Here is a 14,166-nt window from a genome sequence, read left to right on the forward strand (position 1 = left end):
ACAAATATCATCCTTCATTTTCTTCATAATGTTTAACGAAACAACTTTACTAGTAGAATTAAACATCCTAACAATTCTAAACTCATTGTACAAACTATCTTTTTTCCATTTAACTATTTGTTTCTTACTTTTGAAGAGCCATACCGTAATTTAAATAATAATTATTAGCTTTCATTTATATCGTATTCAAGAAAGTTTAATGAAAGCTTTTTAAGGCTTAAAGAATGTAAAAAATCTTCTCTGAGAACAACTCGTGAGGTTCTTCCACCGAACATTAAGCTCCATCTTAAGAGGATAATCACGAGGCCATCGGTGTTACAATCTTTTTGGAGGTTCGGTTTGGATGGTGCAAATAGATGGAAAATCATTGAACGAGGAAGGCAATAGGAATGGGTAAAGGTAAACTCATGGAATTCGCTGTATAATAAGAAGCGTTGGTGATTTTTGCAAAGGTTGGAAAAGTAGGATGCTATAAGAATTGGTAATGCTTAAATTGAACCCAAACCTCGCATCCTAATCTCCATAAGGATTTTAAAGTACGAGTTGTATATTTGTCTTTTGTTTAGGGAAAGTTTCGAGTGAAGTTTGTATCGTCGATTTTGGGTTATTCTTTTCGATAGATTTGAATGTTTGTTTGCTAATAGTCCATTTTTACCCATTTAATTTGTTTCTTAATGCGGCATTAGTTTGGTTAATTACTAAAATTAAATTAATTAATACCTAGTAAGAATAGTGTTCCTATTTTGAAATTATTAATAAATGTTTTTAAAGCTAATTTAGAAAAAAAAATTTAGGTACGAATGAATACTACGACCTCCTTTTTTTTAGTTGTCCTTTTTGTAGATGCTTATTCCGGGTTAAAAACTTTCTGTTTAATGAAAATGAAGAGATTTAATAACTTCCTTCTAATCAATATTGTACGACATTGATTTTTTTTCACCTTTTTGCATGTTTCATCAATGAAGTAAAAAAAACCCTGACCTGAGTCAAGTTAATGTTGTTTGTATTAGTGAGGTCATAGGTTGTTGCTTACACAGCTGTTCAGGCTTTGTCCCGCTAACCATCGCAACCGTATTCTAACGTTAGTGCATTCAGTGAACTTTCTTTTTACTTCTAGTAACATTATCTTATCTGTCTGTAAGTGGTCAGTATAATTCAAAAATAATAAATTACAGGAAGTTCAAATTTGTTTTAGATATTGCCAGGTGATTCGACATTAACCTTTAAGTCAAGAACATCCAACCATTATGAATTAATTAGTTCTTTTTTCAGTTTTCTTGTTACAGTTTCAATGATTCCCTTTAAACGTAAACTTCGTATATTCATTATACGCTCTGTATTATACATTACCTCTTCAGGATCAGAAAGATTGACATTATCGGTAAGTGTTCGATTTTTGACAATAAAAATACTTAAAAGTGTATCTTAACCATATTCATGAAGTATTCATTCATTCATTAAGATACAGAGTTTTATTGATTACATACAAATTTGAATAATAATTAAACAAAAAATCATTTTTATTTGAATAGCGTTTTCCCATACAAAGGCCCATTTTTGTAAAAGGTAATATTGCGAAATTGTCAAATATTTTATGCCGTGTTCACTGGAAATCACTTGAAATATAATTTCTTGAATCCAAAAAAGTATTTATTATATACATAATTTTATTATAAAATTAATTGTTTGTATGATATATGTATTCTTTTAGAAATGCTTTTATTTAAACATTTCATTTTAAAAAAACTTAAATACGTTAACAGCTGGCGGAAAAGTAAGTGCTGAGACCAGATGTCACCAATGCTCGGAAGCATGGCTTCTTGGAAAGAAATATCCTGAGAAGAATGTTTGCAACTGTGATGACATCGTAGAAAGGATTCATAATCAGAAAAATCAAGATGTGGCAGGACTAGTTGGGGATTTTTATAGTTTGTCTTGGAACAAGGCTAACAAACAGCTTTTGTCGGCGCATACACATGCCGGATGGAGAAGATGAAGGGCCTAAAGGAACACCCTATGTGGGTATCCATGTGGAAGAAGACTTCTTAAGGAGGACTGTGATTGTCAGAAGTAAGTATTTGAAAAACGACATTTTTTTTCTATAAATATAGATTTTTTTTATGATAGTGGTACTCTACATTACATTAATTTCGAATTCCATCGCAGCAATCATTGCTAATAATTCAGGTAATTTGAGAGAGCTAGTTTTGTAAATTTAACAGTATTAATTGTTGAAAGTGCTATGTTGCTTACTCATTCACTATCGTTTGTTGTTTTGAGCGTGTCGTGTAATAAAAGCGGTTTAATTTTGCCGTCTCTTTCTTAATGATGACCTCTTTTACCATTTTGACTAACTAGTTATGCAAATATTAATCATTCTAAATTAACTAAAGAGTTGGATGCTTTAAATAAATAAATGTGGAACGTCTTTAGAAGATGTTGATGATCAAAAGGTCAACTTAAATAAATATAATATTCAATAAATTTACATTGAAAATTACCCTTTTGATTGTTTTTAACTTTCTACCTTATTTTTATTACACATCAATCAAAACTATGCCTCTTTGGGTTCCATTTTTCGCAATTCGCATGCTACACTACGTTTCTTCTAGAAATAAATTAAAAATAATAACGATAGTAGTAATAAACAGTCTGCACTGAGGTTTTAGATAATTAACCCTACCCTCAGAAGAAAAATGGCTTATTTTAACGATCCCTCTTAATACTATAAATAATAATAAAAACCTCGCCTCCAGGTCAGATTTCTCACCAATCTTTTTTGCGTATTGTCTTCTCTAGTCTCGTAAGTGCTTGAAGCTTTATAATAACTATTGCGATGGGATCTAACTTGGTTTAAAAGCCATTCCTCTTCAACTATAAAAACTTTTGTAGGAGCCGAATCCACTTAAACCGGTGAAAGAATATCATCGTATCGTCTATGTCCGGGTCATGATTCTCGACTAATTACCAGCGAAGCCACTAGATTATGCGCGTTTGCCTTTCATAGCGTAGACTAGTGGGATGAACTTGTTGGTCCTTTTTACACTAATATACACTTTAAACCACTACACCTTAAAAGCTTCTTGAGGATTCATTTCTCTGAAGAGTTTCCAGGTCCTCTGAGCCGGTCCTAATACAAATTCTAGCAAAATGCCGAAGGAAATGAATCTATAAAGATTCATAGGTCCAAGACCACTTATGATATCTTTGCTTATCTTTTTATAACTTCAATCATCACGTAGAGAATAGTGTTCCCTCTCCTTGGTGTTATGCATGATCGTGTGTAGAAATATTCTAAGTCGAAAATGCCTACATAGTTATATAGATAGGTGAAATTTTTTTTGTTTTGTTTGAAGAATCGTGACTTGATTAATCAAAAACAGGAGTAACCGGTATGAACTTCTGATCTAGAATTCGGGATTGTTCTTTTGTTATTACTTAGTTGTTTTATTTTTACACTTTTATATATTACTTTTTATATTTAATATTTATTTACTAATAACTAATTCTATTTTGTATTTCTTTTATTTAAAAAAAGTAAAATAAAAAATTCGAATCCACACGAATTTCATGCTTTCACAATGCATTACTATGTCAGAATTTTATTAAAAATATATCGATTGAAACAATTTTAAAGAAAATTATTTTATTTACTAACTTAATACAAAATAAAGAAACCTTTTATCTTTTAAATTCAAAAAATTGAAGTAAATGAGAAAGTTAGTCCTACTTTCTAATTTGGGAACCGGATACATTTTTATACATTGGATGAACAACTTATTTAAACAGCAGCACTGTGGAGACGAATCTTATTAATTATAATTAGTTTTGATTGTTTAATTTTATCTAATAAAGTTGTTATCAGAAATTATTTATCGGTTTATATGCATACCACTAACTGTGGATAATTGTAGTCAAAAATGTATTGTGTATCATTACACTGATGTTTATTGGACAATTGCAACCTGTAATTCTAGTTTTTTGCTGATAAGATTCATTTTATCTTAAGAGGTGTTGAGGTGGAGGTGGTGGCTTTCGTTTCTTCTAAGGGGGGAATAATTGTAAACTTCTACGTTTACATACGTTTTTCATTTTAATTAATTTTGTTTTTAAATCATTTTATTTTGTTAAAGATATGTGCAACCAGACCAAGTTGTTGCTCTACACTGTTGGATATAAATGCGACAAAATAACTGCACTCTAAATAACTAAATTAACACTTGAAGCGATCATTCTAGATCAAGTCAGGACTTGATCGGTCCTACCGTTAGTCTTCTGGAGCCAATACAAGAGATAAGTATATTATTTAAAACTTTTGAGATTTCATATAAATTTTGTTGGATGTTTCAATAAATTCAATGACAACTGAAAGATTTATTTCTTTTTTGAGCTGTTTATTCCGCACAAATAGTCCTCTATCTTGTTCTTATAATCTTGTAATGGAGTCTGGTAAGGAGTATTTATCTGTGTCCTTCCTTGAAGAGTATGTAACTGCGTCTATCACGCCTGTGTACATCTTAAGGTAGTGAAATCAATTATGGCTCTGACAATGTCTTCTTTTTTTGTTTTTTGTCTTTTACTTTGTACAACGATCCAAGTGTTCAGATTTTTGTCGAAATCCTGATAAAAACAACGTTAAACTTTGCGACTTTTTTTATTACGATAGATCTGCTGAAGGCGTTTCATTAAAATTGAAATGACTGATACATGACCCCAGATCTACCCATTTTGTTACATGATTGTGACTGGGGTTTCTTTTAATTAACTTGATATCTTTAAACAGAATTTTTAAAATATTTTCTGTTCAAATTTATTTCAGCTGCAGAAACCCCAAGGCCTGAAGAAAGTTTTAAATTGTAGCAGCTGCTTAATCTTCGAACACTGAAGAATTGTCTTCTTTAACTAGACTCCACATATTTATTCTGAATACGTATTGTAGTTATATTTTGTGAAGTAAAAGGCTATTAATTTATTTTTTCTATTTTTTTTTAAAAGAACCATTTGTAGTCAGGGTAATTTACTCGATAAGCATAATATTAGGTTGATTTTAGGATAGTACTAGTGGTACAGATAAACACTTCCATTTTTAGAAAAAAAATTATTTATGAAGGTGCACACAAAATAAATAAATCTTTTAATTTTATTAAAAATAACTGCTGAGAATCCCTTCTTAATTCAACTGAGATGATGACGGAGTAGGATTTTAGGTCTACTTGACTTCCATACCTGATCCGAAAACAAACAAACTTTTGATTTTTTTTGTTATATATATAAAACAATATACAAACGAATACCTAATGTTACAATATTGTAACACTATGTTGCAAAAACATTCAGAAATCCAGTGAGCTGAATTTATGCTTCAACTTATAAATATGCTTTTTGAAGTAAAGTGTTTGAAATTAATTACTACAATGATCATGCGAGCTTAAAAACAATACTCATTTCCTATTGTGTAATGTAAACATAATTCTTGAACCTGATAAAGTAATACGTAGTGCCATTTGTTGCTGACGTCATTTTCTAATAAAACTTACTTTTGTTCAGAGCTTTGAGAAATTAGTTAGGCTAATTTCAATAATGGCCTAAAATTGATATTATATGTAACACCTAATTGGACTCAGTTATTTACTTACATTTTTAAAATAATTTCATTATTGTTATTTGGAGGCAGCTTCCCTTACTGCTATAAGGCGCTGAGAGACTTTTCTAATGTATTGCCAGGAGTTTTTTTCACGCTACAGAGTGAGATGTAGAGGCTCCTGGGAAGAGAAACTCTAGAGGGCAGCACGGTTGAATTTGAGTCCGGCATCTACTGAGTACCCTGCGCTACAAACTCAACTTAAGTTTTCCATCTCAATTTTGTGTGTGAGGGCGCTTTCATAATTTATTATTTATTATTAGTATTACTATTACTGAATAAACTTGAAACAAATGGTTGAAAATAAGTTCAATTTAAGACTCAATAATTTTGTCTTTAACTGGTACAAAAACTATAGAGTGCGTCAGATCTACTTCCAGATTTTCTTTTCAGTTTCAGGAGATTGCCGAGTAAGATTCTAAAAGCTAATTTTATTTTGTGCAAAAATTATGAATTTAAAAGTTGGTAAATAATTTCTAGCAGTTGTTACTTCCAGTAATGACTAAGACTAAATCATCTTGCTTTCTAGTAATTTAACCTCTCTTTCCAAGATTGTGCACGTACTTCACTTCCTTTCAAATAAATTGACTGTGATTGTAGGGATAATTACCTAGAATTTACTATGCCATCTCTTATTTTGTTCTAGCATGTTTAGATATTTTTCTCTGCGCTGCTCTGTGTAATGACATTCGATTTTTTAGTCCTGTAGCTCTATTCCAAGGGGGAAGATTCTATTATAATATATTCGATTTTTCTTATTGATGAAGATTGGCTCAACTAAAAGTTACTTTTTTAAGTTTTCTTTCCAATATTTTGGAGAACATAGAACTTCACTTGAACTAGTTCTCTGACTTCATGTTTTTTTTTTAATTCTTCTTTTTCATTTGCTAACAGTGTGGTAAATGCTTTTTGTTATATTACTACAGGAATTAGTAAAGCATTGGAATCATTCACTTCGATGATTCTACGCTTCCCTACCGAATATGGTCGAACTCACTACAGTAGGCTCCAGATAGATACGATACACCGGTCAAGTGAAAATTAACGAGGCAGTTTCACCTTGAATATTATTCTAGTAGCTTGATAGTATTCAGCATCGTCGTGGTTTTCCGCAATTATCAGAAAATCGTAAACAAACAATAAATAATTAGGTATTACTATTTACTATCAATAGACCCTAGTTGTCCTATTCCAATCCTTAAATGTAAATTTAAACAATGACACAGTTTTAGCTCGTATTTAGCTAAAATTACATTTTTTTCATTCAAATTTTATTTATCTTAGACTTCTTCCTGTCTTTTACACTCTGTTTAATGAAATTTTCTAACAGTTTTCTTTAGATATTTGTTTGACCAAATAAGCGTAAAGAAAATTGTTAAGCTCTCTCTGATTTTTATTTCAAGGTGGCGGATTTTGCAGGGAAACAGAACTATATTTTGATTGGCAGAAATTATTTTGACGTGAACGTAAACAGCTCTAAGGTTAATCATCAGTTGTAAAATTTGAACTCGCCTATCACATTTGGGGGGAAAAAAATAACTTAAAGTTGAGTATACTTTCCTTAACATACAAACGTGTTTAATATTTTAAGTTGGAATAAATTTAAAACTGCTTAATTCCAATTTGATTTTGCAATGTTGCAGTTTAGAAAACAGGTTATTGTTTTATTCATAACTTTCTTCTTTGTTTTTTTTATAAGAATTTAAACAAGCCTTAATTCAAGTATTATCCAAATTCAGGTTTTTTGTTCTTTTATTTTCCGTTTTACTCTTGTTAGAGAAGAAAATTTAATCCTTCCAACTTTTAAAATAATATTCCTAATTAATAAATTAATAATTAATTAAATTCTGGCTTGACTACTTTCTTTTTCTGCAATTCTCATGATTGTGAGCTGATAAATTTGTTTAATTATTTCATAAAACCAATTTCCCTCCTTCAAACACCCTTGAAAATCAATTTTTCACTGAAAAAAGATTAAGGTCATTAGGAGAAAAAGTATGGAGATATATTCGAAGTCTATCGTACTCTATAAAAATTCAGGCCAGATACTTAATCTGTTTTATACAAATAGTTATATTATGTAGCATAATCTTTTAGAGAAAGAGGATCAAAAGTGATATTTTAGAGTTCACAGTGCGATGAACAAAAGTGCTTTGTTTAAGGCTAGAACAATGTTGGCAAGTACCATCACTAGACAAACATTTCACTAGTGACAGTAGTCATACATTGCTTTTCATTGTTTTTAAACAACTGCTTGTCATTATTATTAAAATATAAGATTAGATTTAACATGTTGCTTTTAATGTAAGCCTACTTTTTTTGGAGTCACTCTAATAAAAAGGGACCTACCTAATGTATCATTGTTATACTTAAGATTTTTATTTGGCAGTGAAAGCTATTTTATTATTGAGATCTAAAAATGGTGAACTTACATCCTCCAGATCAACCTACAGAAACTTTTCAATAAAAGAAAAAGTAAATACAAGAAATATAGGTTACTATGTTGGTGAGTAGGATGGATCTCCATTTCAAATTTTAAGTCACTAGCGTTTAAAGTAGAAAAATTAAAAAAGGTAATAAGAGAAATTAAGTGTCCTTTGAGAATTATCTTTCTCCTGCGATTGTGATTCTTAGATCTATTGACGTGTTTGATTTAAACTTGGTATTTCTGCTGGTATTTTTATTTATTTGAATATATAGTAGGTTTTGAAAGGTATCACTTTTAAAGAACCCTCACTAAATCGGTGTTCCCGGGATAAAATGGTTTTTATAAAAATTATCGGCCTAAATTAACAAGTGTAATAGCAATTATTAATGCCCTTGAGTTGGGTCTTCTAAAATCGTAGAAGGTAAGAGTCGTGGATTAGGGTTTTTGAACAATCTATCACTAATAAACTACATTTGTTTTGGGGAACTTGGTACAAGTTTTGCTTGGCTTAATTTGCTGAACCACCATTTCGGTCTGGCATTTTCAACATTAAGTTTCCTACTGCTGCTTAATCAATTACAAGAACTGATTGCTACTTCTTCAGACTTCAGGACTTCTTTCTTCTCAACTTCCACGAACTTGCATTCTGTAAAGACCCACCTTTTTTTCTCCCCCCACTTTCTGACAATTGAGCAAACTTTGACCTCTCCATCTGAGGAATGCAGCCAATACCTCCATGTAGTCTCAACTACGTTGTTGATTATATCTTCAACTTTCCGAACTACAAAGCAGTGACCTCACGCGTCAATGATTGACATCATTATCGACCTCACCTCTAAAATGTTAGTCTTAACTAAAACTACTAGAATTAATATTTTGCAGTTTCATCTTTGGGGTAAGTAAGAAAGGTGGAAGGTGTTTAAGGCAATACAATGTCTGTAAATAATTTCATACAGAAGAGAATACTCAACACAATTTTATTATATTTCATAAGACAACTGAATTAAACTAAACACTATCAACAAAGCAGCGTCGATTAAAAAGTTGTGTATAAAACACATGATTAATTTTCCACCGTAATTTTAAGATGTATCCCCAAACATATCCGATATTTTGATTACTGTAGCGGTTTGCAATTCTCAGTCAACTAAGATCGCCAGATGATCTTATATCTGTCTACGATCTTGTGTACATTCAGAAGAGTACGGTCGATGTCTTTTACGCCATCATCCCATCTGAACTTGGATCTTATTATTCATATTGTATGATTTTTGATTGGGATTATAAAAAATGAACCTTTTATAGTCTCAAAATTAATGTTTCTATTTTTATTTATTTATTTATTTTTAAGATTTTGAACGTGCTGATCACTTTCAAATTCTGTAACATTTTCCAAAATTAAGTTACACATTAAAGACAAGCTACTGAGACAAGACATTTGTTAGGATGCAGCGTAGGTATATGTAGGTATTTAATATGAAAAATGACTATTATCAACAGAGACATTCCAAATGAATTCAGAGAAAAGAAAAATGTAAACAAAACAGAAAGAAAACTAGTTCTGTTGGTCATATAACCAGGATACTGAAAGTGAATCAGTGAGAAGCCGGTTACAAATATTTGTGTAGGTGATTTGAGCGGGCTACACTTGAGAAGTGTTTTACTTTCACAGACCATAAAACTCGTCACCATCATTGTTAAAATTAGTTAAATATGATTGGCTATGCTTCTGACATTTAGTTCTAGTCCAAAATAATGCTTCTACGACACAATGAATTACCTCTCAACACGGCATTTATTTAGTATTGCAGATAGATGTTATCGATTTTGTCTTTGTACATTGTTCATAAATTTAAAGACACGCTAATTATGACTCAACATAGTAAACTTCAGGCAAACAAATTCTTACTAAATTCAACTGTATAAAAAAAAGTCAGTTTTGCTATAAGTCGTGTTCTTTGAAATTGTGATCAAAGAATTCAGTCAATTTGAAGCATTTATCTATTAAAAATAATAACTATTGATATTCCTGATTTCTGACGTAATTTTACTTTATATTTTACTAGTCACAACATGTGGAATAAAATTACTCTTTTCTAATAACTTATCAATATTTTCTTTTTCCCAATTTATCAGTTACCCTGTTTGCCTCTAATTTCGGATATTTGTTTATCATTCTTTAGATGCATTACATTTCTCTATATAAAGAGAAGCGTGAATGTTATCAACCTCTAAGAAGAAACAATAGTTTTACGACTTTCTCGATTTCCTTTACCATACATAATTCGGATGGTTTTATTTATTTTATTTTTTTCTCCTGAAAAAGCGATTTGAAGAACCCAGCTTGCCTCATCCGGATGCTCTCCACAATTGGATTTCAAGACGCCATCATAGAGTGAAATATTCTTAAACATTCACCTAGCAATAGGCCAAAAAATCTGTGAGTAATAAAAAGTCTGAGGTTTGATTTATTATTATTAAATTCTTCTCTATGTTTAAAATCCATTCATATTGTTTATTAACCAATGCTCTTATTATTACATTTTTTCGCCCGTTTCTGTGGCTGTGAGGGTAGTATCATCGGTAAGCCGATTAACTTTTCCTATAATTGATCTTAAGCTTTAGAATACTCCAAAATTTTTGGTGTTAACAATCATTATAAATATAAGGAAAGTGGGGGAACGTATTAATATTCTGGTGGATTCTCGGACTTCTCAATTTATATTTAGTATTAAGTAGTAAGTCCTTCAAACTTTAGAAGTAACTGCTTCAAATCGTGATAGTGATCGATATTTTGGTAGGTGTGTGTGTAATTAAAATGCCAAGATTGAAGAGTAATTTTGAAATAATCCATTTCCGGAGTGCGACTTGTGTTTTCATGTTGTTTACAATGGTAAAAATTGTTCAGAGTTTTTTATTGGGATGTTCATTGTATACTGATTAGTAAATCTCGTAACCATTTTTAATTACAAATAAAATACATAAAACTATAATAATAGAAGCTTAAGTCGTAGTTTATAAAAATAGAAGCTACGTCAATAATACTCTTGTTACTTTACCTCGACTGAGAATTCATTTTATTCAATTTGTTTTTAAGTAATTTACTGTTATCTTCCGATTGTATAAATTTTTAAAAATTAGAACGGAATCAATTGAATATTTAAAAAGGTACGAATCGAAATAAAAGAAGAGATTGCCAATAATAGATCTAAAACATTTCAGAGTTTAAGGAATTAAAGAAAAATGAGGAATTGAAGGTAAATTGTTTAGAAAGTAATTTAGCCACAATTACTTAAGACCAGGTAAAGAAGTTAGCTATTTTTATGACTTTATTAAGAGCGATCTGCTCAAAATTAGATCAATATTCCCTAAATATTGTTTTCCAATTGTATTATAATTCTTTCTCTTTACACGCTTAATAATGGGCCAATTATAATTCAAATTTACCCAAAAAATTGAAATTTCGATTAATAGCAAATTTTTTCAACTACTTGTGCACAGTCACTACGCTATTTAGTAAGTTTTAATTTTTAATTAATAATAAATTGAAAATGATGCAATATAAATCAAGTGTTATCAAATAAAATTATAAGTTAGCAATATCTTTTAATTATTTCGTCAAATTTAGGCATCACTGATGAGTAACCTAAGAGTAACCTTACTAGACACAGACAACAAGCACGATGCTGCAACTAGGACAGTATAATTTTTGGAGAATACTCTCTGTTATTTAAATCGCAAAAAACTAGTTGATAATTTTAACGAATTTACAAACAAATGAGATTGACTACTACTAATAGTTTTGGAAACAATAGTTAGTACAAAGCAAATATTAACATGTTAGTTTAGCGAAGTTCTTCAGCCTTTTTACTTTTATATTAATTATTATTACCGTTTTCTACTGATTAATTTTAGGAATCAAAATGTTTTAGTATTTTAAGTTTCGTGGATAACTTGCTATAACTAAGTAATGCTACAAAGAAATAGAATACGATAGATCGTATAGGCTTTTATTTCAACATTATTATAAATCTATTTCTAATGTTAATCTTTCGTAATAAACTCCAATGTAAATTGTGGCAGTTCAAATATAAGAATTTTATGTAGAATAAAAACTTAGCGTTTGTATAATGCATTTATAAGTAAAGCTTGCAGAAAACAACTGCTCTGTGTTGTAATTACTTATTACTATTCGTTGTTTTTGGCGAATGATTTATTAATCCCATAGAATGAAAATAATATTGCCACTTTCAGACATGATTTTTTTATTTTGCCGAACTTTCGACCTAGGGACTAGGTCATCATTATAAAATATAATATAGACAATATGCCCTGAAGATGAAAATTAATAATTTTGCTTAAGGCTAAAGTTGTGTACTATACATTATATAAGACTGTTATAATATATCAGCGCTGATAGAGGGCGCGTCTTACCTGTATTATTTTATTATCTAAATTGAATTTAAAAAGGTTTCAATATTAAAGTAAAAGCCTATTTGTTTATCTGTAATCATATGATGGTTTTATATGATATACCTGTATATATACCTATCATAAGAATATAATTGATCAGAATCATCAAATCCAGTACGATTTTTTGCAAACGTGTAATTTAATAATTAATTTATTTAAGAACTTTATTCAAAAATATATAATTTACATTATAAATAATAAAATAAAATGAAAATGGTATATGAGGTTAAATGAGTGTTAGGTACCAATTCCAAAAGAAAGGATTTTCGTTTAACGAGTTTAGGACTGTGTGCTATTCTTTAGTTAATTCACAAATATGCTACATAATTTGAATAAAACACAGATTTTTTTGAACATCTCAACAAACGTTTAGAACTAAGCGGTTGAGGAGAGCTAATAAATAGTCGAGACCAGGAGGTTGTGAAGAGGTAATGAATAAGCCAAACACTTATTTCGCTCTAATCTCCAAATTAAATAACGGTGGATAGAATATCCACCTCCTGTACACCTCCACGATCGTCATAGCGTTCGGAACACACCTATCAGGAAAACATCTAGCATATTCCCGTCTAGCTTCTCCATATTCCCTTAATTTGGCTTAATGATAGCAAAACGACAACTAAATATTTAATGAAACTGTATACTTGAAACTATTTTTTCTTCTTGGTGCATTTATTTATTTTTATTAGCCGTATTAGGATAAAACTCGTCAGTTTTTAACTCGGGGATTAGAGCGATAAGTAAGTTTTCGATTACTTATTAGCTCTTCACAACCGCCTAGTTCCAAAAGTTTTGTTGAGTAGTTCAAAAAAATCTGTGTTTTATTCAAATTATGTAGCATATTTGTGAATTAACTAAAGAATAGCACACAGTCCTAAACTCGTTATATATTATTTAAAACGTGCATTCTAATGCAACTTATACTAAAATTTTTGTTTCATAAATTTAAATTTGTTCGTTTGTATTTGAAAAAACTTTCAATTTTAGTTAAAAGGTTTAAAATTAAAAAGTTCAACATCAAACGTGCATTTAGATTCTTTATCATTTTCCAAAACATAGATTGATTTAAATTGATTTTTATAAAAGTTATTAACGAATGAGAGTATTTGTAGATTAGGTGTGTTGTATTTTGCAATCAAAATTATTAAGTAAAAAAAATTCATTTTTTTAGTCGTTTTTTAAATTCTTTCTTTGATTATTTAATTTTTTAAGCTATAATTGTTTCTTAAGTCAATATCCTCCATTTTTTTTATTTCTGTATACCTATAAAAAATTTATAGCTGCAACCTCGCTTATTCATTCATTAATTATTGATATGTCATTTTTTTTTTATATTTATACAATGTTGTTAATTGTGTACTGTATCATGGTTATAGCTTTTTTTTCTACTTTTTGTTCCTTTCTTTCTTTTTTTATAGGTAGCTAATCCCTTCAACAATCATTAGTTCTCACTTCTCAGGTGGTATGTATAATTAATATTTTTAATTTCATTATTTCCATTTTTATGTTGCTTGTTTTAAGTAACTTTGATACTTCGCGAAGTATTTAGTATTAAATTATAATAGATGGAGTGAAAATAATTGTAATAATGAAGTAATTATTTTGTTACGTTTTTCACATTTCT

The sequence above is a fragment of the Rhodnius prolixus genome, unplaced genomic scaffold, assembly GCF_049639745.1.
Source record: "Rhodnius prolixus isolate KJV_2025 unplaced genomic scaffold, Rpr scaffold_13, whole genome shotgun sequence".
In the NCBI taxonomy this organism is placed as follows: domain Eukaryota; kingdom Metazoa; phylum Arthropoda; class Insecta; order Hemiptera; family Reduviidae; genus Rhodnius; species Rhodnius prolixus.